The 26,465-nt window shown below is 41.2% G+C and overlaps 1 long non-coding RNA gene across 12 annotated transcripts in view; it reads right to left on the reverse strand.

Annotated features, from left to right (window-relative positions):
- The window catches only part of LOC103562092 (uncharacterized), a 156,465-nt gene that overhangs the window by 65,948 nt on the left and 64,052 nt on the right, over positions 1 to 26,465 (reverse strand). For 8 of the 12 annotated variants that reach the window (XR_011538773.1, XR_011538767.1, XR_011538771.1 and 5 more), the window contains exons 2-4: positions 20,265 to 20,412; positions 3,182 to 3,331; positions 494 to 580 (exon numbers count right to left, since the gene is read on the reverse strand). This is a non-coding gene — a long non-coding RNA (uncharacterized lncRNA). Of the gene's footprint in view, positions 1 to 493; positions 581 to 3,181; positions 3,332 to 4,391; positions 4,516 to 20,264; positions 20,413 to 26,465 lie in introns of all 12 variants that reach the window. The other 4 variants (XR_011538772.1, XR_011538777.1, XR_011538775.1 and 1 more) reach the window with 1 other exon arrangement.

Below are 26,465 nucleotides of genomic sequence, written 5' to 3' on the forward strand. Positions count from 1 at the left end.
GCCAACTAGCACTTGAACTTGGAAGAAGATCCCAACCCTCAGAAGAGACTGCAGCCCTTACAAACACCTTGACTGTAGGCTTGTGTGACCCTGAGGAGCCAGCTAAGCTGACTCCTGACCTATGGAAACTGTAAGATAATAAATGCATGTTGTTTTAAGCCACTCAGTCCATGGTAATTTATTAAACAGCAATAGAAGCAATGCAACACCATGCTCATTTGTTTAAGTATTGTCCATGGTTGCTTTTAAAGGGCAACAGTGGAGGTGAGTAGTTGAATTTGAGACTGCATAGCCCACAAAACATAAAATATTTACACAAAAAGTTTGCAACCGCGTGGGTTGTATAATTATGACCAGCATCGCACATACCAACCACATTGCAACAATATAACAGGGACCAGCCTGTGGTTGCACACAATTGGATGAAGGCTGAAGAAATAGATGCCTGGCTATAAGCAATGTTTATCTTACCAATTTAGGGACAAAAACTTACATGTGGATTGAGATGCTTCCTTGAGGAGTTATATTCTTTTGAATAGTCTCATGAAAGGCTCCTTTCTTTTCTAGCCCCTGTACTCATCTGGAAACAAACCAAAATTTTATAATCAAGTAATTTTGAACTTCAAACAACTTTAAACTACAGACAAAATAACTATGCTTGATTATATAAGAAATCCTAAATATTGTTATCATCTTACATTGCAGCCAATTTTGCCAGGCAGCTACAATTACATGGACATTTACATTAATGCTGGTTGGGTGAGTTCTACATCCAGAGGCACAGAGCACTTACGCAGCTCCCACACAGCCACGGCCAGACACAGCCAGAGCCAGCATGGGCACAGTTTCCAGAGTCACCACTGTGTTCCTTCAACCTGTGCCTTCTCCTGCCATATCATAGTCTGATCGATGTCTTTGTTCAGAAAAACTATGGAATGTCTACTCTCTGCCTGCTGGGGATTCAGCAAGTAAGTAGGACACATGGGGCCACAACTACATGCATACAATCTAGTGAGGAAGATACGCATTAAATAAGAAATTCAAAGTGAAAGAAGAGAGTAAGCAAGTATAGTGCTATAGGAACATACATCCAGGGTCCTAACTTAATGGGTGTTCTGGAATCTTCTCTAAGGAAATGCTATGTAAGCTGGGACCTAAGAATTTACAAGAACCATAAGCCTGCCTGTTTCTAGTCCAGTGAAAACCTTGGCAACCTTGGTCGTGCATTGGAATCATCTGGGAGAGCTTGTTTACAATTCCGATGCCCAGGGTACACAGGAGGCCAATTAAAGCAGAATCTTAGGTCTGGGACAGGAGAACAGAATATATTTTTAAGCTTCCTAGGTGGTTCCAGTGAACACTCAAAGTTGGCAATCTGTTTATATCCATCTTTTCCTATTTCCCTCCTGTTACAATGAAGTTGTGTTCCCTCTGTCAAGCTAAAGCAAATCCTTCCTAACCATTCTTCAATATTCTAACCCCTCCCAGGTTCTCAGGAAATCTAGTGATGATCTCATCTACTCTTTCTTCAACTTAACCCCCACTATTGGCTCCTTCCTATTAGCACTGAATTATGTTCAAGTCTCACCTATATTTGTAAAAAATCCCCCTGATCCCACCTACCCCCTTCAGCTACCACCCTCTCTCCTCCTCTTTGCAGCAAAACTTCCTCAAAAAGTGGTCCACATTGGGGCCTACTAACCCTCAACCCGTGGCCGAGTGGTTAAGTTTGCGCGCTCCACTGCAGGTGGACCAGTGTTTCGTTGGTTTGAATCCTGGGCGTGGACACGGCACTGCTCATCAAACCATGCTGAGGCAGCGTCCCACATGCCACAACTAGAAGGACCCACAATGAAGAATATACAACTATGTACTGGGGGGCTTTGGGGAGAAAAAGGAAAAAAATAAAATCTTTAAAAAAAATATGAAAGAAAAATAAAAATAAATAAAATAAATAATTTAAAAAGTGGTCTACACTGTTTCTCTATTCCCGCTCACTCTTCAGTGAATGCAGATCTGGTGTCGGCCTTCAGCTCTTGCTAAGATTATCGATACCACTTTGTCACTAAACACAATGAACCTTTTCAGTCCTCATCCTACATGATCTCTCAGCAGCATTTGCCAGAAATGAGTATCCCTACTCCTCCACTTTCTTGAAACAGTCTTTCCCCTTGGAATTCCTTGGGCTTTTAGGGTGAAACTTTTTCTCACTCTGCCCTCCACTATTCTTTCTGTGGGTGATCTCATCTCCTCCAACGGCAGCCAAGTACCATCACTAAGCTGCTGCATTTTAAAGTTCTAGATGAAAGTTTATCAAATTACGGTCTCTGCAGAACCTACAAGTTCAGATTCCAGAGCCTAACTCCACATCTGCCAAAGTAGAATCCCTGAGAACAGGACCTTGGAATCAATTTTTAACAATCTCTTCCAGACGATTCTTATGCACAGTCAGGTTTGAAACTCACAGTTCCAGACCCATGTATCGAACTGCATACAGAATATTTCTACTTGGATATTTCAGAGATAACTTAAATGCATCATCTGTGTGATGGACATTCTTAATGCCCACTAACATCCAGTCGTCCTCCTTCCTGGGCACACAGAAGACAACACCTCACAGCCCACTTTGCAGTTAGGAAAAGTCACGTGACTAGCTCTGCACAATGGACTGGAAACAGAAGTGATGTATGTCAGATCTGTCTTCCACTGCCCTGGCAATCAGGAAGTCACCCAGAAATCTGGAAGTTGTGGTGAGACAAGAGCCACAAGATGACAGTGACTGGATTTCTTTCATTACTTGGAGGGGAGCTGCTCTAGAGAGTTGCCAAATGTACAACAGACATTGTGTTTGCAAGAACTAAAACTCTTTTGGGTTAGGTCCCTGAGATTTTGTGATTAATTTATTATAGGAATATAATTTAGCTCATCCAAAATAGAAGTTATCTGATCTCTCTGCCTCCTCCCATTTCCAACCTGCTCCTCTTTCTAGTGTTCTCTCTCCAATCAACTAGTGAGGCTACAAACTTAATGTTAGCAGAAGCAGGTATTCTCATTTATTTTTCATGTTTTCTTAGAGAGGAGTAGTCATCTGTACTCCAAGAGGGAGCAATATTGGAAAAACTCTTGGACTCAGTTTCTCCACCATCTCCTAGTAGGTAGACAGGAAGAATGAGTTACCTACCTTATTAGTGAGGTTCATTGAACCACCTTTACTGTCACTTATTTTACATGTCCTGACGCCGTACTTTAATCCTAATCTAGTTCTCAGGTCCGAGCTCAGTTGACATTGAACTGAGAGAGGGAGAAGTAAGAGACTGATGGCATCCTAAACCTAAAAAGACAAAGACCACAGCTGTCTGTTTTCCATCGTATTCCCAGGACATAGTATATGAAAGACATACATATCTGTTGACTCATTACAACTTCATTTTATTACTATTTTCTGAGATACTGGAATTTCCATGAGAGTTCAATTATACAGAGAAAATAGTATAGAACTACCATATAAAATCTGTCATATAGCCCCAAGCTTTCTTTACCACCAATACTTCTCCATACCCAACTCGTACTCAATTTTTCATGGACAAGAGAAGTAGAGCATGGCTCACAATGTTCCTTCCTGCTCCCTATCTCCTTTTTTCTCTTTTATAGGCTGGTTTTATATGCTTGGAGGGGTTAAGGACACAGTCTGCTCATGTCTTTGTTTCATGTCAGTCTAAATGTTGGTATTTCCATGTTTGTGAATTTTTCTGAATCGTATTACACAGTACGTTATTCTATTTTAGAATCCCTCTGTTCTTATCCTTTAAGAATTTAAATTAAACTGAAAGCTGACCTTGTGGTATTTTCTTCCTTGTTTTAAATTCCCCTCATTCTGTTTTTGCAGCGGCTTGTAGAACAATAGTGGCATATTCACTTATTTTAATTATTTATTAAAAAATACTTCATAAGGGCCCACAAGGTGCCAGGCACTGGGCTAGGTATAGGGGACAAAATGGTGAGCAAGACAAATACAGGGCCTGCTCTGAAAGAATTTACAGTCTAGTCGGGGCAGTAGACAGGTTAATTAATTTATCACACTAATGAAAGCAAAATTATAAACAGATAAGAGCTTTGGGAAAAAATATGATTCTATGACAGCATTTTAACAAAATCATCTGACAGAGACTGGAAGCCACCAGAAAAGGCTTCCTGAGGAAGGAGGGAGGAAGTACAAATAGGGGCGCCAGAGGCAGTATAGATGGAGGAAAGGGCAGCACATCCAAGGATGCCGCAAGTAACTGGACAGTCCAGGGAACTGATCAAAGGCTAGTGGTTGAAGCACAGATAAGCAGGAATGTAGTACAGGGAAGGCTCAGGGTAATGCACTGGGGATGTGATCAGATACGTACTTTGAAAAGATTTCTTGGACTTGGGTATGAAGAATAGATGGCAAAGGGCTGTCGCTGGTGAATATAGGGAGGCCAATTTAGGAGGCTAATCCATCGTTCCTGGCAAAGATGATGATAAATTGGTCTAAGGAGTTTCAGTGGAGAAGAAGAGAATGATCAATTTGAAAAACATTTGGAAGGCAAAATAATCAATAACCCCTGTATAACAGTTACCACATGCCTGGCACTGTTCTAAGCACCCTGTAGCTGCACTGTCCAATATGGCAGCCGCCACCCACACATGGCTATTAAGCACATAGAAAGAGGCTAGTCCAAACTGAGATGGACTAGGTTTAAAATACACATCAGATTCCAAAGACTCAGAACAATAAATACAGAATGTAAAAATCTCATTAATAATTTTATATTAATTACATGTTGAAATGATAATATTTTGGATATACTGTGTTACATAAAATATATTATTACAATTAATTTCACCTATTCCTTTTCCCTTTTTTTTAACGTGGCTACTAGAAAATTTAAAATTACACATGTTGCCCACATGCCACTTCTATTCAACAGTGCTGACCTAGACACACCAACTCTCTTAATTCTGCCAATACAGCTTTAGACTAAATACCACTTACTTTTTAAAAACTGAGGCGCAGGGAGCCCAGCCATAAATGGCCACCCAGCTAGTAAAAGGAGAGCTAAGATTTGAAATCACAGAATCTGGTTCTAGAATCTATGCTCTTAACCACTACACCCATACTGCCTCTCAGAAGGATATGATGCCACACTCTTACAATTTCTAGATTTTGCTACAGTGGCCTAAAACTGTTTTTGTAATTGGCACACATAGAATGCTAATTATAAACATTAGCGCAATATCTTTTTAATATATTTGCTGCTGATGCACTGTATTGTGTCCAAGTACAGATTATCCCTCCATGCCTCCATTTTTTCATCTATAAATGCTAATAACAAAAGAACTTAGAGCATTTTGCAAGGATTAAGTGAGATGATACATGTCAATTTAGAACAGTGCTTGACACCTATTAAGTTATCATTAGTGTTATTATTAAAGGTGTGAGGGGATGGACTATTAGTTTCTGGGTGGTGAACAAGATGTAATCTACACAGAATTTGAAATATATTATGATGTACATCCGAAAGCTATATAATATTATAATCCAATGTTACCGCAATTAAAAATACATAAATAAATAAATAAAATAAAGGGAGTTTGCAGTATTTGTAATAAATATTTTGCTTTGTACTTTGAATTTATTTTATTTTTTATTTAAATTTTGCCTCTTATTTTAGTTCTTATCTTCTGCTCTTTGTTAAGTTTAAAAGCAAGCATGGTTTGGCTGTAAATGAAGAGAATACTCATCTGAAGTCTATGCAAAAACATACTAGAACTTTTATCCTAGAATTGCAGCTAGGGCCCGATATGTCACATTGTAAGTATGTCATTATTTAGGACTGGTCTCCTCCCCCCGGGACTTACAAGAATTGCCAAGGAGTATCTTTGGGTCTGTCCTGCCATCTACTGCCTCCATTCACATCACTCCAGTCGATATAAAGAGGGGATTGAGAGCGTTGGGGTGACATTAGAAGGAGTGAAGTGTTTACAATTGTTCCCTCTGCTCATCCAAACAGGGGTCTCAAGAGACTCACTGGTCAAGAGGAGACCAGCCTTTCATTGCCCAGTTGGATGACTGCTTATCTAGGAGACTTGGTGATCTGGCCCCAGTGCTTGTGACCATGTAAAAAAGAATTATGGAAGTGAGACAAGCAGGGCAGGAGAGGCAGGCACGAGACTGCTAGGGACAGGAAGCCAGGATCATCCCCTTGAGTTTCTGAGGGAGGAAGGTAGATCTTGCACTGCTGAAGAGTTAGTTCCAGACGGTAGCAGAGATGGGGGACTGCCACAATGAAGGACAACGAGCTGAACACATCAGAGAAATACAGTGGAAAACCACCAGCCAGGGCTGCTGTAAGATGCAGCTGGATCTTGAAAGGATCTGCTAATGCTTAGGGAACTGCTTGGGAGTGAGCCTCTGGTCAGTGAACAGTGACAAGCGACCACCATCCATATCACTCCTACATGGACATGGAGCAAGACGAGAACCCACAGTCAACTAAGGGGAGGCTGCAACCTTGCCCCGGATGGCTGGGAGGTGCTTGCCCTTTTCTTCCCCTCTCCCCCAGCACCGTGGAGAATTGAGTTCTTAGAAGGAGGAAGAGACGTCTGAGAGCAAGACGAACTCCCCTCCATAAATACACGTGCACACACAAAACACACACCCCATACACAGTCACACACACTTACATACATACACATTCACACCTTTACACACTAATTTTACACACTCACATACATACTTACACACAAACATACACACACACTCCAAGTCACTACAGCTAGAGCTCTAGCCTATGCTGGAGAGAAGGGAGGGCACAAGATCTACATGACAAGCAAGACTGAATTTCTAAAATGAAGAGGCCTGAGTCTTGAATAATATAATAGGAACTATTCCAGCAATCGAAAGTGGCTGATAAGTTATGGAATCTAGCCAAGAAGTCCTTACGGGAGACACTACCAAGCAGGAAACGGATTCCAAATACACGGCTGAGAGCATCCAATGAGCCAGGTTTAGAAAGAACTGAAACTGCAACTTCTTCGCAGCCTGGCAAGGTTTTCAAGTACAATCTGGCTCCTTTTCTTCTCCTCTACCATTGTTTCTCTCCTTACTGTCTGCCTAGTACAGACAAAACGGGCAGGCATCAAGGATGAAAGCAAAGGAGACAAGAATTTATCTAGACATACATTTTAAGTTCCACTTGAAAAAAACTGGATTAAGATCTCCATGTTACCTGCCAGCAGTTTGCAATTATTCATGTAAACCTGCTAACGACTTTCTAGTGGAATTGGCCAAGGGAAACTGACAGAGTCCTGGTAAAGGCCAATTTTTAGGAAACCAACAACTTTTATACTATCAAATTTCAACCATTTTACCCTCACACAGACAAAAGGCATCCATAAGACAAATTTGAAAGCAGTAAAGGTAATTCCATGATCCTCACTAGAATCTTGATAAATTAGCAACTCTGTCCTCAGATTTGGGCTCCTCAGGGCAAGCTGATTTTTAATGGTATGTCCCATACTCGGTACACATCAGTATAGACAGTTTTATCTTGGAGAGAATGCATAGTAAAGCTATAAAAGTGCTCAGTGCTCCTCTACACTCAGTACCCCAAAACACAGACTCTGCCCACTGAAGCAACAAAGTTGACTGACAAGAATCTAAGATGCTAACAAGAGAGGACATTGAACTCTATGCTGGTTTAAATGACAGTACGTCACCCAAAGAAGGAAGAGAATTAACGTCTCTATTGCTTCTATTAACTTAAACGAAAGAGACGCCTGGCATCAAGTGAAAGTCTACTAATGTTAGACAGTATCAATTTCTTCTTTTGTCTCATTATGATTTTTCCTAAACCAAATAATGAAAAACAGAGGGAAAATGTTACCCACTATTTTAAACCAAAGTCTTTTTGGATGAGCTGTAAATGTGACATTTTCAGTAGCCATATTATCTGAAGGCTACACATGAGATTAAAGTTTTAAAATGAAAAGAACAGATAACCAAAATATTTTATTTTAGTTCTCCATGAAGACTATTTAACAAACCACCAGGAGGGGTCAGAGGAGTCAGCCTTATCTGCTACCACAACCATCCAGGTCAGCACACAGGGAGGCGTGCACCTGTTCAAAGCCAACCACAACTTCCTGCTTGTGTTGCCTTAAGAAAATCCAAGCCTCAGTGTTCCTGTCTGTAAAATGAACAATCATCGGCCATCGAGAGGATTTAATGAGGTCACGAAAGTAAATATTAAGAATAAAGCTTCATGCATAGTAGGTGCTCAGCAAATATTAGCTATTACTATTACCGTAGAGGTTATTGAGCAAATGATCCCACAAAGCTACCTGCCTCACCTACTCCTTTCTCTACTCACATACAAAGTTGAAGCAATCCCATTTTTCTAAACCAAATGGAAATCAGAGAATTCTAAGCTCCTAGAAACAAAATTGCTCAAAATATAAACCCTTTCATGATCAACAATAAGACTTCAAGATGAGTTTGTCATCCAAAGGAGGCTCACAGATCTCCTGGATGCCACTCTGGAAACTACTCTGTGACACAGACACTCTGTGGTGCATTGTGGCAAACCATAGTTAGGCCTGCCCACAGGTAGTGGACATGAGCAGAAAACTGCCAGACCCTGTGGCAGAGACCCCAGGACCCAGACATCAGACCTGGGAGATGAGGCTTGCTGAGTGGTAAAATTACAGCCTTAGCAGGTAGAATAAGTTGTTTCTGGGCATAAAAGACAACAAGCCCACAGTTCTTTGTCCTTTGAGTGACCTAAGGTCATCCTCCTCCACGTAGGCTGTCAAGGCCACTACACTGAAGTGGTCCTCTGTGAGAAAAACAAAAGAGACAGAAAGAAGCCCTTTTCTCCCACTTTTATCCTTATCAAGAGCAAATCCTTTGCACTGCTTTTTAATAGCTTTGGTTATAAGTCAGAGTAAAAGCAATTCTGAACTAAGTCCAAGCCATCCTTCTCAGCCATCCTCACACGTGGTCAGGCCTAGCCCACATATGGGTTACCCCTCCTCCTCCCTCTGCCCGGGCAGACATTGCTAATGGGTCACAGCACTCTTTCCTGCCAAGTCCAAATGAGCCCCATGATTCCAGGTGGCTACTGTCATCCAACGAGAGTTAGCAAGTAAGTTGGACCCAACTTGCCAACCTGACCGAGACTGAATTTCATGCAGAAGACAGAAGTACTAAACAACTCCAAGTTAAAGGAATTTAAAAACCAAGATCAGTTTGTGCTGCCACTATTTTTCAAACCAGAGAGGGTATACAATAAAGAATATTACTATGTATTGGCCTATCCCACTTTAGATTTTTATTGTTTTCATGGCTTTCCAATCTCACTCTATTTTAAAGTTTCCTTTCTGTTTCTGAGGTGTTTCTGACTCATTCATCCCTTTCCCATATCCTCGTAAACATGGTGGCCATTCAGTGGCTAGATCCGGCCTCTTCATCCATTTTAGCACTTCTCCATTTTAGACCTTTCAACATTTAATACCCTCTCAGTGTCACTATCAATAGAGCTATGAGTGAGCTCAACCTTTCCCTGGAAGTGGTGATTTAATGTGTGAATTATACGGTTATTAGAATGGGTGTCAGGGAAACAGTGTAATATATATAACGTGGAGGCTGATGGGGCTGGAGGCGCTGCAACCATCTGGATGATTTCTGGCACTTCTTTTAATGCTATGTCAATTATTCTTAGGACCAATCATTCAAAGCTGTCTATAACCTTCTAATAATAATAATAAAATAATAATATTTTTCACTTAACGTTGCACCTTTCACCAGAGGATTTCAAAGAGCTTTGCAAACATTCATTAGCACTTTATGAAGTGGGCAGGTAATATATAAATACCAGGTCACATGCCCCTTGAAGAGCAGTCATTATTAGTTCTCTTGACACCACATTCATGTTAGGCAGAAATGAAAAAAGACTGCATAAATAAAAAGTCAGGCGTCATCATCATTGGCATCCACAGAATCCTGGCACAGAGGAGTCTCATTTTCCTGACTCTTAGTGTGGTGAGAAAGGCAGTCAGTTTCCCTCTTCTTACTACTTCTCCTCATACATACAACACCTCTTCCTGAGACACGGGACAGACCAATGTACAGACAATCCAGAATACTGGATTCTTTCAGTCTCATAACTCTTAGAATCCCTGCTGAGAGGAGGTGTCTTGAGAGGGGAAAATTCTGACTGTCCTAAAGACGATCCTTACACAAGAATCCTAAGTACCTCCTGCCCTGTCCTCAGAACAAAATGGAAGGACTGAAATGCACACCAAAGGCCATGGAGGAGAAGTTGCCAGACTTTGGGTAAGGGGGGTTAGAACAAAGGGGAATGGGTTTGGGTGTGATCAATGGCCACCAGAGAAGCAAGCACAAGAGGTGGCCCTAAGAGTCAAGGTTACTGGTGCCCCAGTTGAGTAGCTGGTGGCAAAATGCAAAGAAGAGAAGTTATCCCTGAATCCCTATCTTCTATGTTATTTGTCTGAATTGGAAGATAAAATTAGAACCAGATCCAATGGCCTGTTTTGGACATTCTTCTTGACTTCTCTCTATGTGCATATATCCACTCACTAGTATGTTAGCTAGGATTGGTTAGGTTAGGCTGTGGTAATAAACATCACCAAAAATCTCATGGTATTAATACAACAGAAGTTTACTTCTTATTCACACTAAATCCATTGCAAGTCCAGATGGCTCTTCAGGACATTTGTCCTCATATAGTGGCTCACCATTCCAGGTTTCAATCTTAGGCACTTCCATCTCAATATGACACTTCTTAGTTCACCACGGTAGAAAGAAAATGGAAAATAACACACCAGCATTTGAATGCTTCCCCCACAAGTGGCAAATGTCATTTTTATTCCTAGCCTATTGGCTAGAACTAGTTACATGCTTCCACCCAACTAATGGAGGGGCAAGAAAACATAAGTCTTCCATATGTCTGAGGAGGGGAGAACTGGAAATATCAGTGGACATTAGCAATGTCTACCACAACTAGTAAGTACATAGTGTTGGTTTAGCTTGCTACCAGGGCAGTGGAATCTTCTCTAGACCTCAAAGACAACGTGATTGAGCATGGGACAAAATTGTTATGATAGATGCTTGGCTTGCCTTGCCTCATGCTTTGTAGACATAGTCAGTCTAATGGTAAATACATCCTCAATGTGATATATAGCCCAGATACAGCTTAGAATGGCTTTGTGTTTCTTCCTGCACAAACCTTTCTCCCAACAATTATTCCTCTCACATTTTCTTTCTTATTTTTACCCATTAATACAAGAAAGTCATGGGGGGCTGGCCAGTGGCATAGTGGTCAAGTTTGTGTGCTCCATTCCAGCAGCTGGAAGTTTGCAGGTTGGGATCCTGAGCACGGACCTAGCACCACTCGTCAAGCCACACTGTATCAGCATGCCACATAAAATAGAGGAAGATTGGCACAGATGTTAGCTCAGTGACAATATTTCTCAAGCAAAAAGAGGAAAATTGGCAACAGATGTTAGCTCAGGGCCAATTTTCCTCACAACAGAAAAAAGAAAAAGGTCTTGGGTTAGTATATTTCTCTCCTTCCCCAACCCCAAATTTCCTTTACACAAAGGGTGTTCTCTAACTGCAAAAATATTGTGCAATGAGGAGAATCCTTTGAGCCAATATTCCCATCTTCTCTAAGGAAGTTCTCTCCTCTTTCCTTCTTGAAGAAATAATGATCATTACACTGACTTATGCAATATTCACTCTTGATTACCCACCAGTGCATTATCCATACTGCTTCCTAATCATTGTCGACATTACTAGATTAGAAAGGTATTTTTCACATTATCTGTCTTCCTTAAAAAAAGAGACTTTTCTTAAGGAAGATCTTTCTTAAACCAAAACAGACTTTGTGTTCTCTATATTGGAAATAGCGTGAAACACAAATGTACCAATTCCCTCCCTCCCATCCTTTTTGGGCTCAGTGGCCCATCCATCCTTCATGCTCACCTGGAAGCTGTTTCAGAGCAGAGTCTGCTGTGGCAGAAAAAAGCCACGGCAAAGAGGAAGAAAAGGCAAACTCTTCCACATCACAACTGAGTTCCCAGCAACCTTTCATTCTAATTCTTCCTAGCCGTGGGAAGAAGGGGCTTGAGAGGCAGACCACTAAAGGCAACGGACTGTTTCTACTACTTCCTTAGCTATGTGACTTTGGACAATTTACTTAATCTCTTGGTTAATCTGTTTACATATCTGTACAAAGGAAACAATACTGCTGACATAAGACTGTCTAAGGAATAAACGAAGCTATACATGTGAAATGGCACAAATAAGGTATTTAAAATTTATCTCCCCTTCCTGAAAAGGTTGTTCCATCTACCTTTCCCTCTCCTTTTCTCAATCTCAATCTCTCTCCCTCTCTCTTCTTCAATCTCTCTCGCCCCTAAGCTGTCCCTAGGCAAAAACTGAGAGGCCCACAATGAACGTCTCTTTCCCTGAGGCCTAATGCCATCAGGCCTCTGCCCATGACAAAGTTCCATTTAGACCTTAACCAGGTGAAATCCCTTTGGACCTTAAAAAAAAGAACAAGTCTCTCATTAAAAAATCGGGAGGCATCAAGAGAGGAGAATTCCTAATAACAAATCTGCATATATTATTTATTGTTCCTTAATACAAGCACATACATAGTGGTCCTTGGCATATCTTCCTTAAGAAAAATGGTTTCAATGTTAATCCCTTCTCTTCCAATTTGAAGGAAACAGATTGCATAACAGGCAGCTAAGCTGTTTCAGGTAACATGTCCAGAGGGTAACATAAGTTAAATCTTTCCAGGGAACCCCTAGCCTCAGGTTTGCACATTCCTATTAAAGTACCTCCTTGCTGCTTCCTCCTCTTGAATCTCAACCCATCTTTTGGGAAACCCCAGCCTCTCCTCTTGGAAACTGGCCTCAGCGCCAAATCAATCCCCTCCCACACCTCAATCCAAGGCATATTTCTCCAGGTCTGAGTAGTCAAGCGTACAGCAGCCCCTTGACCAGGGCTTCAGTAGGAGGATTAGGAGGGGCAGCACTGCCCAGCATAGGGAGGGCACATACCTGCCAAACGGAGTCCACTAGGACCTCCCACTCCTATCAGTGTGCACTGAAGGCACATCTATTTATTCTCCCAATTTTATAGCTAATAATTGTTGGGCTAAACAGACATATCCCCCAAAGACAAAGAATTCTCATCCATTCATTCTACAAATATGTCTTGGGTACCGATGTGTGCCAAGATCTTTGGGGACAGTTGTTCCTCTCACAAAGCTTGCATTCTAGCAGAGGTGTGTGCTGGATATCTTCTGTTTGTCCCACAAGATTCTCTCTCTACTCTTTCCAAGCCTACTCTTGCCTTGGAGACTTACCTTTATGGACTGCATCAGTTAGCACCTTGCGCTTTGGCTTTGGTTGGGTTAGGCCAATGAGGAGCACTAACAGAAGACAGGATAGAAGCAGGAAAGTGAGGTTTGAGGTTTATTCTGCACTGACACTCTCTCTTCTGGGCCACAGTCCTACCAGATGGCCTCTCCTGTAAACTATAGCTATTCTCTCCAGGTTCAAGTAACTGTTCCCTGCTTCTGCCCCATTCAGGCCTTGGGGTGGTAACAGTTCCCTGTTGTTGCTACCAGGCACACGACCATTCCTTTGTTGGTTTCCCTTTACCTGCCTAAATCTTTGTAAATGGTCCCTTTACTAAGCTGTCTTCAATTATCCCATTTGAGAGGGATGTTTTCTGCTGGGACCTCACTGATGCTGGAAAATAGACATATAATCAAAATGATTCCTGATATCCCTTATAAAACCTACAATATTGTAAAAGGAGATAGACTTGTGGTGGCAAGGCATTATACAAGGGTCAGGAAGGGCTCTGTAAGTAGGTAATCTGACTAAGGAAGAGAGTTCAGCAGTCTGGGGCAGAGCCTTCCAGACAAAGGGAAAATCAAGTGTAAAAGCTCCGAAGTAGGAACGAGCTCCATGTATTCAAAGAAGGAAAATGAGACCAACATCATGAGACAGGAGGAGTGTGATCGGTGATGAGAAGCAGGTGAGAGCCAGACCAGGTGGAGACCTGGCAATGGTAAGGAGTTTAGATTTCATTTAAGGGCAATGGAAAGACATTAAAGAGGTTTAAGCAGGAGGGTGGCCTGTCCGGATTCCCTCAGGCTGATCTCTGAGAATAGATTGTGGCGGACAAGGGAGGAAGCAGGAAGAGGAGTTGGAGTCTCAGGCAGCGGTCCAGAGGGGAGATGATGAGGACTTGGACTAGGATGATGGTGGGGAAGATGGACAGTGAACAGTGTGGGGATAGAATATATTTTGGGGAAGAACTCTCAGGACTTGCCAGGGAATGAGATAGGAGGACGGAGGAAAAAAGAGGAATCAAGGACTACTGGGAGTCTTTGGGACCTGAGCCACTACGTATGTGATGATGCCAGTTACAGAGATGGTTAAGTCCAGGGGCAGGAGAGGGGGAGGGGGGACAATTTAGACAAGATCTGCAAGGGGAGATGTCAGGCTAAAAGCCGTAAACGTGGGTTTCATCAGCATATACAGGCGGACTTAAGGCAGAGGGGCTGGACCAGCTGACCGAGGGAGGGAAAGCACTTCATCAGCACCATCCAAACGTGGAGAGATGAGGAGAAATCATTTCCTAACTGCTCATAAATTTCAAGGTGCCGTTCTCTCCACAGAGTCAGTGTGTCACATTAATATGCAGAACAATGTTTAGTTTCTTTCCTTCATTTCCTACTTCCAAATTGTGTATCTTCAGGCCTGCAGAAAATAAGAAAGAGGCCCAGCTCTGAGCCATACACTTTCAATTGCTGTTCCCTTAGAAATGCAAAGAGAAGTCTTGAGCTCATAGGGGTGACCCGATTAATGTTGTTCCATGGACCCTCTCTTTCCCCAATTTCTGTCTAGGGGAAAGGAAGGGATGGCTTCATTCATTCATGCATTCAACAACCATTTACTGATTTCCTACCATGGGCCAGTGTCTAAGTGCTAAGGCTACTCCAGGGAAGCAAATAGACAAAAATCTCTGCCCTTCCAGAACTTACCTTCCAGTGGGGAAAACAGAAAATAAACAACTAACATAATTTAAAACATCAAATGACGGAAGGTCCTAGAAACTAGTAAAAGGTATGGAAAAACTCGAGCAGAACAACTGGCATTTGGAGCACAGAGGTGGATTCTGGTTTTAAACAGGGTGGTGAGGGCAGGTCTCATTGGGCAGGTGACATTAGAGCAGTGACTTAGAGGTGAGGAATCAGCTCAACAGGTTAGGGGCCAGCGCTCCAGGCAGAGGGAACAGGAGGGCCCTAAGTCAGGAACGAGCCTGGCATGGTGGAAGGACAGCAAGGAGGCTGCCGTGACACAACCAGGTCTGCCTCTAAAGCCCTCACTTCGCAGCACCCACCGAGCACACTCGCCCCTCAAAGCCCCGTTCAAATCCTTTCTCCTCCATGAAGCTCTCCCCAGAGCCCCAGTCCACACGACCCTTGCTCCTCTCTGGACAACCTCAGGACGCACCGTCGAGGTCACACAGCTTAGAAGTTGTTTTCAAATGGCTGTATCAGTTTTGCCTCCCCAACTAAACTCTAAAGCTTTCTGCATTTAGGAGACCATTCTTTGTACTTTTTTGTGACATCCATGGCACATGATGGATTTACTGGCTAAATGAGCAATTCTTAAAACATTTATATTTGACTTTGAAATGAAGGCACATAAATATGCAGGCACATATGCCTAGAATCGTCCCCCTATCTGGGACTGACCCCTCTCCAGGACCTGGCATTGATATCAAAAGAGGGGGACTGAGACAGACAGGAGGGATGGAACAGTGAGGAGGCTCCAGGTGATTATGACTTGTCTGAAAGGTGAATGCTTGGGCCACAGACACTTGAGAACAGATTTTTAAAACAGTACAGGGCAAGAAACAGATAATCTTGGTGCCTCCAGTAAAGAGAACTGAACAGTAGAGGGAAAAGGCAAAAAAAGATTTTTTTAAATTTTGAAACTTTCAAACTTTTAACCACTTGAATGTACTATTTGTTAAAAAAAGAAAAAAAAAGAAAAACAGTGCAGGAGGGACTGTCTTAGTAACAGTCTAACTAGGTTGACAAAGCTGACAAATGTTTCTCTCTCTCAATGGGTTTCCCAAAATTGTAAAGAAAAGCTGACATCCCCAGTAATCTGCAGCATTAATTAGAAAGATGTGATTTCACTTTGCAAGTAGACCTCACGTTTTCCAACCCACTTGGTGCCACCCAAGAAATAAAGGTGGGCAATGTTATAGGAAGAGCATTTCCCTTCCATCCCTCTGTTCTCGCCCTAAACCACAGACAAGACTTCATCTCTGGTCCTCTAGGGCACGGTTGGGGAGAACACTGCCCTTTCTCTCCTCTGTCTCTGGCTCTTCTCCATAGGAGAGGATGAGACTGGAAAGAGCAGGACAGTCATGACCATATTATCCAGGAACAAGGGCCATTCCAGGGAGCGGCGGCCAGCTTTGCCCCACCCCATCTGATCTGCAATTGGCCTCTCAGGTCCACATGTGCTCAAACCAGATGGATAGCTGTTTCCTCTCTCAATTAGTAAACAGATAAATTGGGACTGTTTCTGGCAGAGCTGGCCAGGTCTTGACCTTTCCACTGTGGACTGAGAATGATTAGGTGAAGACTGGGAAATTTTCAGAGGTTCTCCTCTGGAGAGGGAGGTGGAAGGCCTTGCCACATCCTTCAGCTTTACTAGTAATAAAGCTGATCAGCCTTTCACTGCGTGCACTCTCAATTGGTTAAGAACCTGCAGAAGGGGAAGGGTGATTAATTAGTACCCTCAGACTTCCAATACACTTGAACCCTCCTGATAAGGCAGCTTAGAGAAGCCCCTAAGATATTTAAACATTCGAACGCATCAGCACTATTCTATCTAGCGATAAAGACTAAAAGATGAATCTATAACCATTTTTCCAAGAAACACTGGCAAGTCTCATGGCTCTAATGTTTCACGTAAGAGTTTCAAGGAGATGGTTCCAACTAATACTCCAGAGTCTTCATTTTAACAAATAAGAAGTCAAATTATTAAACATACATTTTAATGCTGATGAAAATTTTCAAACTGGCATTGTGTATCGCCTGTGCTGAGGCACTGAGGACACAACATCACTTCACTGGTATTCCTGACAAAAATGCGTAACTTGAAATAGGTCATAAGGAAGCAATCAGACAAACCCAAACTGGGGGACATCTTACAAAATAAGGGGCTGGTACTCTTCAAAAATGTCAGTTTCAGGGAATACAAACGAAGACCGAGGAATGGTTGCAGATTAAAGGAGGCTAAAGAAACATGCCATGTCAAAGCAATGAGTGATCCTGGAGTAAAAAAAACAGTCACTAGAAAAGACACTTTCATGACAATTGGAAAAATTTTAATATGGACCGTATATCACATAACAGCCTTGTATCAACACGAAATTTCCTAGATTTGATAAGTTTATGATGTTGATGCACTTAATGTTCTTAGGAAATACTCACTGATATTGTCATGATCTCTGTAAGGGTTCAGCAAAAAACAAATAAGTATATTACATATCATATGTCATATCATAGATAGGCCTACATAGAGCAAATGTGACAAAATAGCAACAACAGGTTGATCTAGGTGAAGATACATGACAACTCATTATATCACTCCTGCAACTTTTCAGTAGATATGAAGCTTTTCAAATTAAGATGAAATTTTTAAAAAAGATACTCCCTACAAGATACTATAATTCTTATGTGTTCTTCAAACTTCGAGAGAGGATTAAATAAGTCTTGAGGATGCTGTAAAAGATAGAAAATAATTTTGTAACAAATCCCCCGTGTCTCAATGTACCAAGGCTGTAATTTAGGTCACCTCACATGGGGATCTAACTGTCTGAGTGACTGCTTTCCAACCTGCATGTCAAAAACAGACCTACGGATGTGCTGGGTAGAAGGTGGTGGCCCATAAACTGAGGCTTTCTTTGACTGGTTCCACTTTGGGGCCATTTGTCAGCCCTCCTCACTTTCTAGTTCTCCCTGGGCTTGCTTCCGTCCATCTTCTCCATCCCTGTTTCAGTCTATCACTATATTAAAAACACAACTGTGGGGCTGGCCCAGTGGTGCAGCAGTTAAGTGCACACATTCCGCTTCAGAGGCCAGGGGTTCGCTGGTTCGGATGCCGGCTGTGGACACGGCATCGCTTGGCAAGCCATGCTGTGGTAGGCGTCCCACGTATAAAGTAGAGGAAGATGGGCATGGATGTTAGCTCAAGGTCAGTCTTCCTCAGCAAAAAAAAAAAAAAGAGGAGGATTGGCAGTAGTTAGCTCAGGGCTAATCTTCCTCAAAAACAAAAACAAACAAAAAAACCCCACAACTGTGCCTTCATAAGGGCATAAAAAATAAAAGAATTATCCAACCCTCACACTCAGCTATATCACAGATTGTGTCTTTAAAATATACTCACACTGCCCTCAGGCCTTGCCATGGAAATAGATTTGCATAAATCCACTTTATGACAGGTCTTTTTGTTACACCAGTTAAAAATTCCCGTGAAAAGGGTCCAAGACAGACAAGACTTATGCCAAATAGTGTTAAGGTGAAGTTTCAATATATCATTATAACCATTTCATATAATTTATTTCTATCATAAATATCAGGTAATTTGCTAACTCTGTTTTGGTTACACAGCCATGATACCTTCATCTCCTCTTCATCAGCACATTGGCAAGGTGACAGATTTATGGACCCTCAGTATGTGTCAAGCACTGTGTTCTATAAACATTATCTTATTGGATACTTGCTACATTATTAGGTATATTGTATTATCTCTACTGTACAGAAAATTGATGCTCAAACAGTTAAGTCAGTTGCCCAAGGACATACAACTTGTAAACAGCAGAGCCAGAACCTGAGCCCAGATCTACCCGACTCCACCATCCAGATCCTAATACCACTACTACCCATCTTCCAACTTCTGCAAAGCACCATCTTGGATTCCATCAGATCAGTATGAAACCACGAGGAGACTCCAGAGTCTTGAGAAAACTCTAGGACATGCCAAATAGGAAAACAAGGACATTTCCTACCATAGGAAGAATGAAATACTTTTTTGTTAATCTCTCACTTTTTAGCCTGAATTGCTTGAACTTCACACTCACAGGGGGAAGAAAAGGCTGATATATTTTATTGCCATTTGTTCTCTTCCTAAGATTTTCCTGGACAATTTAAGATGGTCTTTTGATCCAGAATCAAGTTCTTCTGCTACCCATCCAAAATTTCAACATGCCTGTTTTGTACAGACTGCACCAAAAGCTTCAGGACATAATTCACACGTAAAAAGTATAATACTGAATATGAAAATCTGAAATACACACTGCATAAGTAATGACAGTAAAAAGCCAATGATATTTTAAAGATATTTTAAAGATTTAGTATTTATCATTGTAACACAGCTTTTATGTTTGATGTTATATGAAGCTATGAGCTCACTTCTGAATCAATGCTATTTTATTGCTTGCTGTTATATTTATGGAATGTTACTCTGAACAAAGCAGAACAGGCCAAGTCTATTCCCAACATAACCTATAAATAATGTAAGTAAATAAACTAAGCAAATCTTCATGCAGCAATGTATTATTTACTATTCCTTGTTGCTGAAATATGAGTTTAAATTTTGGTTACATATTAATGTAAGATCTTAGCCATTTCTAGGTCTCCCTGGGGAGTCAAATCCTAAAGCTTAACTCAGAATTAACTTTGCCTGCCTTCTCAACTCTGTAACTGAAAGCCACACTCCTCTCCAGGGTCAGGAACCAGAAGCTAGACCATGGAATCACTCAAACTTTTAAGTTTTAGAGTGTTTTTAATGATTCATTCTTTCACACATTCATTCAAAAACTATTAGTTAAGTCCTACCACAGTGCCAAGCCCTGTTCACATTAGGATATCACAGTGAACAATACAGGTAAGGGTCTCTCTACAGATCACAGCCATAGAGGAGTAGAATCAGACAGCAAACAAGTACTAAACAAATAAACAAGATAATTTCAGTAGTAATGAAGAAAATAAAAGAGAGTAATATGATAGAAAATGATGGGGTCACTTTAGAAAGGGAGGTTAGAGAATGTGCCTCTAAGAAAATAACATTTGAGCTAAAGCACCCTAAAGAAAGACTAATACCTTTTATCAGAGTTTCTCCTTCTTCTTCCCCCTCCACCTCCTTCTTTTTGTCTGTTTAGTACCAGTTAAGAGCCACTGATACATGAGGAAGGGGGCAGTTCAAGCCCCGGTGAGAAAACATTCCAACGTCAGCTGGGGTGGAGTCCTCCTAGAGAAAGGAGATGAGGATAATGTTAGGTCAGTGCCATGGATGGACAGCCATCTCCCACAGAGGACAGTGATTCAAAATGATGCCTGGGGACACAATTCAGTGGCAAAAGATGATTCAGTGCAGGGGGTGGGTCTTCTGGGGAGATCATAACAGAAGTAGGCGTGAAAAACCAGAGTTGCAAACAAACCAAAGGTGAGTGAAGCCATGGGTGACTTGGGTGGACTGAGGAGGAAGGGGCTGGGTTACAAGGTAAAGAGACACTACTGAGCTGAAGGCAAGATGTCCCGACCTAGAGGCCAACCAGACTTCATTACCACCTTCATTCATTCCTATGTGATCCCTGCGTGGGACCACTCACAGAAAAATTGGTCTCCTCACAGCCCCAGGATGCTGGAGGTCTTACTTTTATGAGAGGGTTGTCCTCATCTCCTAACCATCATTGAAAGGTTCTACAGCTTCACCATTCATCAATATTGCCTCTGATTGACTTAATTATCTGATATTAAAAGGCCAGAAAAGATGTCTAGGGGTTTCCCAATCAATGTCCCGCCTTGAGACAGAATAAATGAACAAACTACCCAGGACAGAGATTAAAAGCTTAGCTAGATGATCAGGCCCTAAGCAAATTTGTGAACAGGGGAGAGTTACCTTTCTACTTACAATTATAGCACACTTCATTGCGCAAGGTTAATGGACCTTATTTTCCTCATGCCTAACATTTATTCAAGCTGTCTGCACCTGTTCTCTCTATTAGGTTGCCCCCTCAGTAAAATACCAGGTGGAAAAGACTATAATAAGTGAACTCATTCTACATAGTCAAGGACCCAAAACAGTTTAATGCTAATCAATCGTAACCCTTATTAAAGATTTACCCATAGGATGGGAGTGGGATGGAGACGGAAGAACTGTTGCCATCTACCAAGGACACTAAATAGGAAATTAAAGGAAGGCCAGGTAAGAAAGGCACAAGAAATTGATTTATTTTTTATTGACATGTACACAAGTATGCTTATCATAAATATACAGGTCGACGAAATTTTCAAAAACTGAACACGCTCATGTAACTCAGCACCTAGATCAACAAACTGAGCATGACCAGCACCCCCCTCACACTCCTTCCTGTCATTCCTGCCCCCAGGGGCAACCACTTCCAAACATCTAACACCACTGAAGAGTTTTGCCTGTCTCTGAGCTTTATGTAAATGGAATCATAGAGTGTACTCTTTGTGTCTGGCTTCTTGTGCTTAACATTATGTTTGTGAGATTCGTTCATAATGTTGCGTGTACTTACAGTTATTCATTCTCATTGCTACAGAGCATAAGAAGTCATCTTGTAAATGTCAATATTTGACCCTCAAGACTGAATTCCTGCTTAAAGAGGAAAAATATGAACTCATCCCAAGAGTAAAATTAACTCCCTTGGCTGAAATCATTTTTATTTTGTTCATTGAGCACTGAGCTCATAATTAATTCTCTTAGACTTTCTTATTTAATTTGAAATTTACATCTGAGCTACTCTTAACATCAGGATACAGACAGATGAGTTCCAGTCACAACCCTTTCCCACTACCTAAGGAATGAAGCCAAGCTGTTCTCTTGCTCCAATTTTATTTCCTCTCTCACAAGTAACTCTGCTTGAAGATACACCAAGAACAGCTGCCAGTGACTTATCCTCTGGGACACTCATCCAGCTCAGCCAGTCAGTCAATTGTTGGCATTTGTTCACAGGGGGCTAACATCAGAAAGTGCTTGTGATCAGTATCGGGGCAATTCTCTGCCTAGAAAACACATACACACAAAAGCCTGGGCTACTATGCTCTCTAATTCCCGAGCGTGTGCTTTTGTCCATTCTGTCAGCTTACCTCTCCTAAATAACCTGCCCCACATCAGACACCTAGGGCATGGTGGCATCTGACCAAGAGGCTCCCAGTTCTCACTTGACTGCAAGTCATTTCTAATTTTTGCTGGGACAGCAGTGAAACGTAAAACAAGACAACTGGAAGTTCACATCTGTTTGACTTTAGGCCTCATGCCAGGTCTGGCAGGAAATGGTCATGGCCAGCCTATGAAAATTTCAGCATCTCGAAAACCAAAGAGTTCAAAACAGCAGAACATTTTCAGGGCTGTATGATATTCACGGTTCAGTATAATAGCCTGTAAAATCCTCAAAGGTCTTCTAAATTGGTGGGAGAAAAACACATTTACATTTGGAATAGGTTTAGTGCCCTTTGCCCACACTGAGAGGCAGTGTGGGGCACTAGAAAGAGCACCATATTCTAAGTCAGATATGAGAGTTGGAGCCTTGCATCACTAGCTCTGAGACCAGTGTCTTTTAGGAACTTCACAGGCCGTAGGCCTCTTCCTTTTGGAGACTGACCACACATCATTTCCCAGCCAAAGGGCTTTTTATTTTTGAGGAAGATTAGCCCTGAGCTAACTACTGCCAATCCTCCTCTTTTTGCTGAGGAAGACTGGCCCTGAGCTAAGAGCTGTGCCCATCTTCCTCTACTTTATATGTGGGATGCCTACCACAGCATGGCTTGCCAAGCAGTGCTATGTCCGCACCTCGGATCCAAACCAGCAAACCCGGGGCCGCCGAATTGGAATGTGTGCACTTAACCGCTGTGCCACCAAGCTGGGCCCCCAAAGGCTTTTTAATCTAAACTTTATAAGTTGTTCTTACTGTCCAGCTTTTTTCTGTGTGTGTGGGGGGGAACGTTGGTAATTTGAGTCTAAAGGGAAGTACTTGGGAGTTAAGCATCTGGGCTTTCAGGACGCTTTGGGAAGTCTTACTTCCTGGAGTATATTTGGAAAAATATTATCTAATAGAGAATTGGCCCATTCTCAATAAGCTGACTTTCAATTCTTGGGTAAAAAAAATAAAAATTAGGCAGAGGCAAGACATAATGCCAAGCAGACAAGGCAATGTGTGTCTACTATCTCATTTGGTCATTTTAACATTTTTAATGATTTTTTTCTTAATTTTGAAAGGAACATGTGCTCATTGTAACAAGTGATACAATCTAACAAAGCATAAAGAAAAAGTTATGCATCTCCCTCTTCATTTCCCTCCATTCTCACCCTCTTCCCAGAGAAAGCCAAAATTAACAGCCAGCTGTATACTCTCAAACCTTTCTCTATGTATATAAAATATAGATATTAAAATTGGATTAGGGGCCGGCCCTGTGGCCGAGTGGTTAAGTTTGCACACTGTGCCTCAGCGGCCCAGGGTTTCGCAAGTTTAGATCCTGGGCGTGGACATGGCACGACTCATTAAGCCATGCTGAGGTGGTGTCCTGCATGCTACAACTAGAAGGACCCACAACTAAAAATACACAACTATGCAGGAGACAAAGGAAAAATAAAACCTTTAAAAAATATATAAATAAAGTTGGAGTATACTCTTCACATAATTTTGCAGTTTGCTTTCTTCCCTTTAACTACATTATGGATATCCCTCCAAGCCAATAAACAGATGGAATTCAGTCTCTTAAATGACTGCATAAAATTCCAATGTATGGATCTTCTTATTCAATAGCTCTGTTGATGGAAAGTAAGGTTGTTTCCAGTTTTCTTGTTTGTTTGCCAATAAAAGCAATGCTGTAATAAATATTAGTATACATGTCTCTACACACTGGTGCTTTATTTCTATTGGCTGGAATCCCACACACTTTGCAAGGTCAGAGCTTAAAGACATTATTCATTTTAATAGATATTGACATAATACTTTCTTTAATCCATTTGGACTTTATTTTTTGTATGACAAGGTAAGGATTATAAATTTTGTTTTCTCCCACACGTGTAGCCAATTTTTCCAGCATCATGTATTAAATAAACAACCCTTTTAATAGGTTGCAATGCCAAGTTTGATATATGGTAAGGTCTCATAGACAGCTGCAACTTTTTCTGGAGTTTCTACCCTGTTTCACTGATCTATTTATCTGATTTGATGCCAAAACTAAACAATTTTGATTACAGTGGCTCTAAAGTTAGTTTTAATATCTAGTAAGGTGAGTATGTCTTCTTCTTCTTCTTTTTATTATTTTCTTAACTATTTTAAGATAACATTCCATTTGAACTTTGTTATTTTATTCAAATAAAATCCCATTGAGATTTTGAGTGAAATTACAAATACGTTTACTAATTTTGAAAGAAATGAAAATTTTACAGTTTTAAGTCTTCTACATAGATGATTGCATGTCCCTCCATTTATTCAATAAGACTTTTTAGGGTGTTTTTAGGGGATACAAATCTTATAAAATTATTCCTATATATTTTAAATTTTTGTTGCTATTATAAATGGAATGTTTTTTCAAAGTCTATTTCTAGCTGACACTAGTAAAACAAAAAAATTACAGATTTTGTATATTTATCAAATATCTAAACACATTATCAATAGCTCTTATCAAATCTAATTTTTTTTTTAAGATTGGCACCTGAGGGGCCGGCCTGGTGGCACAGCAGTTAAGTGCACACGTTCCACTTTGGCAGCCTCAGATTTGCCATTTTGGATCCCGGGTGTGGACACGGCACCGCTTGGCAAGCCATGCTGTGGTAGGCGTCCCACATATAAAGTAGAGGAAGATTCTGGGCATGGATGTTAGCTCAGGGCCAGTCTTCCTCAGCAAAAAGAGAAGGATTGGCAGCAGATGTTAGCTCAGGGCTACTCTTCCTCAAAAAAAAAAAGATTGGCACCTGAGCTAACATCTGTTGCCAACATTTTCTTTTCCTTCTTCTCCCCAAAGCGCCCCGGTACATAATTGTATATTCTAGTTGTGAGTGCCTCTGTTTGTGCCATGTGGGACACCACCTCAGCATGGCTTGATGAGTGGAGCCATGTCCGTGTCCAGGATCTGAACCAGCAAAACCCGGGGCCACCAAAGCAGAGTGTGTGAACTTAACCACTCAGCCAGGAGGTTGGCCCCTAATTTTTCTGGTTTTCTTTTTCTCTACTTTATATGTGGGACGCCTACCACAGCGTGGCCAGCCAAGCGGTGCCATGTCCACACCCGGGATCCGAAACGGGGAACCCCAGGCTGCCGAGATTCGGAACATGAGAACTTAACTGCTGCACCACCAGCCAGCCCCCCTGATATTTCTTTTTAGTCTCACGGACTTGCTAAGTATCCAGTCATGTCATCTCCTAATACAGCAATTTTATCTCTTCTAATGTTTATACCTATTACTTTTCTCATCTTGTTGCATTAGCTAGTACCTCCAAATCAACGTAAATAATTGTGGTCACGGAGGGGGGCCCTATTTTGTTCCTAACTTTAAACAAAATAACTTCATCATTGGGCTGCTTATTATAATTTCTAAAAGAATTTGATAGTCTTTTCATATTTAAATAAATTTCCCTATAGTATTCCTATTTTGCTTATAGTTTTTTCAAGAATGGCTATTTAATTTTATAAAATTATAGTATCTAATGACTTAATCTCATGATTTTTTCCTCTTTTAGTCTGTTGATTTGAAGAATTATCATGTAGATTTTCTGATATTAAAACACCTTTACATTACAAAAATAAACCCTACTTAGTCATTGTGTTATTCATTTTATACAGGCTAGATTTGGTAAACTAATGTTTTAGTTAGACTCTTTGCCTCTATACTTACAAACGAAATCAATATATAATTATCAGATTACATTAGCTCTGTAAAATGAACTAAGAAACTGTCCATTTTTTTCCTATGGCCTGAAATTATTTAAATAACATAGGAATTTTCATTTTACTTAATAATAACTTAGAAAGCTTTTGTTAGACATTATTAGAGAGGGTATTATTGTTATACAACTTTTAAACATGATAAGGAGTAGATGTTCAGAAAAGTAGACAAGTTGACTAAAGTCAAGCACCTGTCATGGGGCAAAGCTGGGAATGAAACACTAGGCTTCTGATTCCAGTCCTGGATCTTGCTCTACAACTCATCTCTCCAGGGATGAGTCTGAAATCCAGACCTAAACAAAGGTCAGCAGAAATCCCATAGCAGGACCAAGAAAAGAAAGCCACCCTTTGGAGAACGCACAATAGAACAGTCAGAACCCTTGC

Source organism: Equus przewalskii, chromosome 3, assembly GCF_037783145.1.
Source record: "Equus przewalskii isolate Varuska chromosome 3, EquPr2, whole genome shotgun sequence".
Lineage (NCBI taxonomy): Eukaryota > Metazoa > Chordata > Mammalia > Perissodactyla > Equidae > Equus > Equus przewalskii.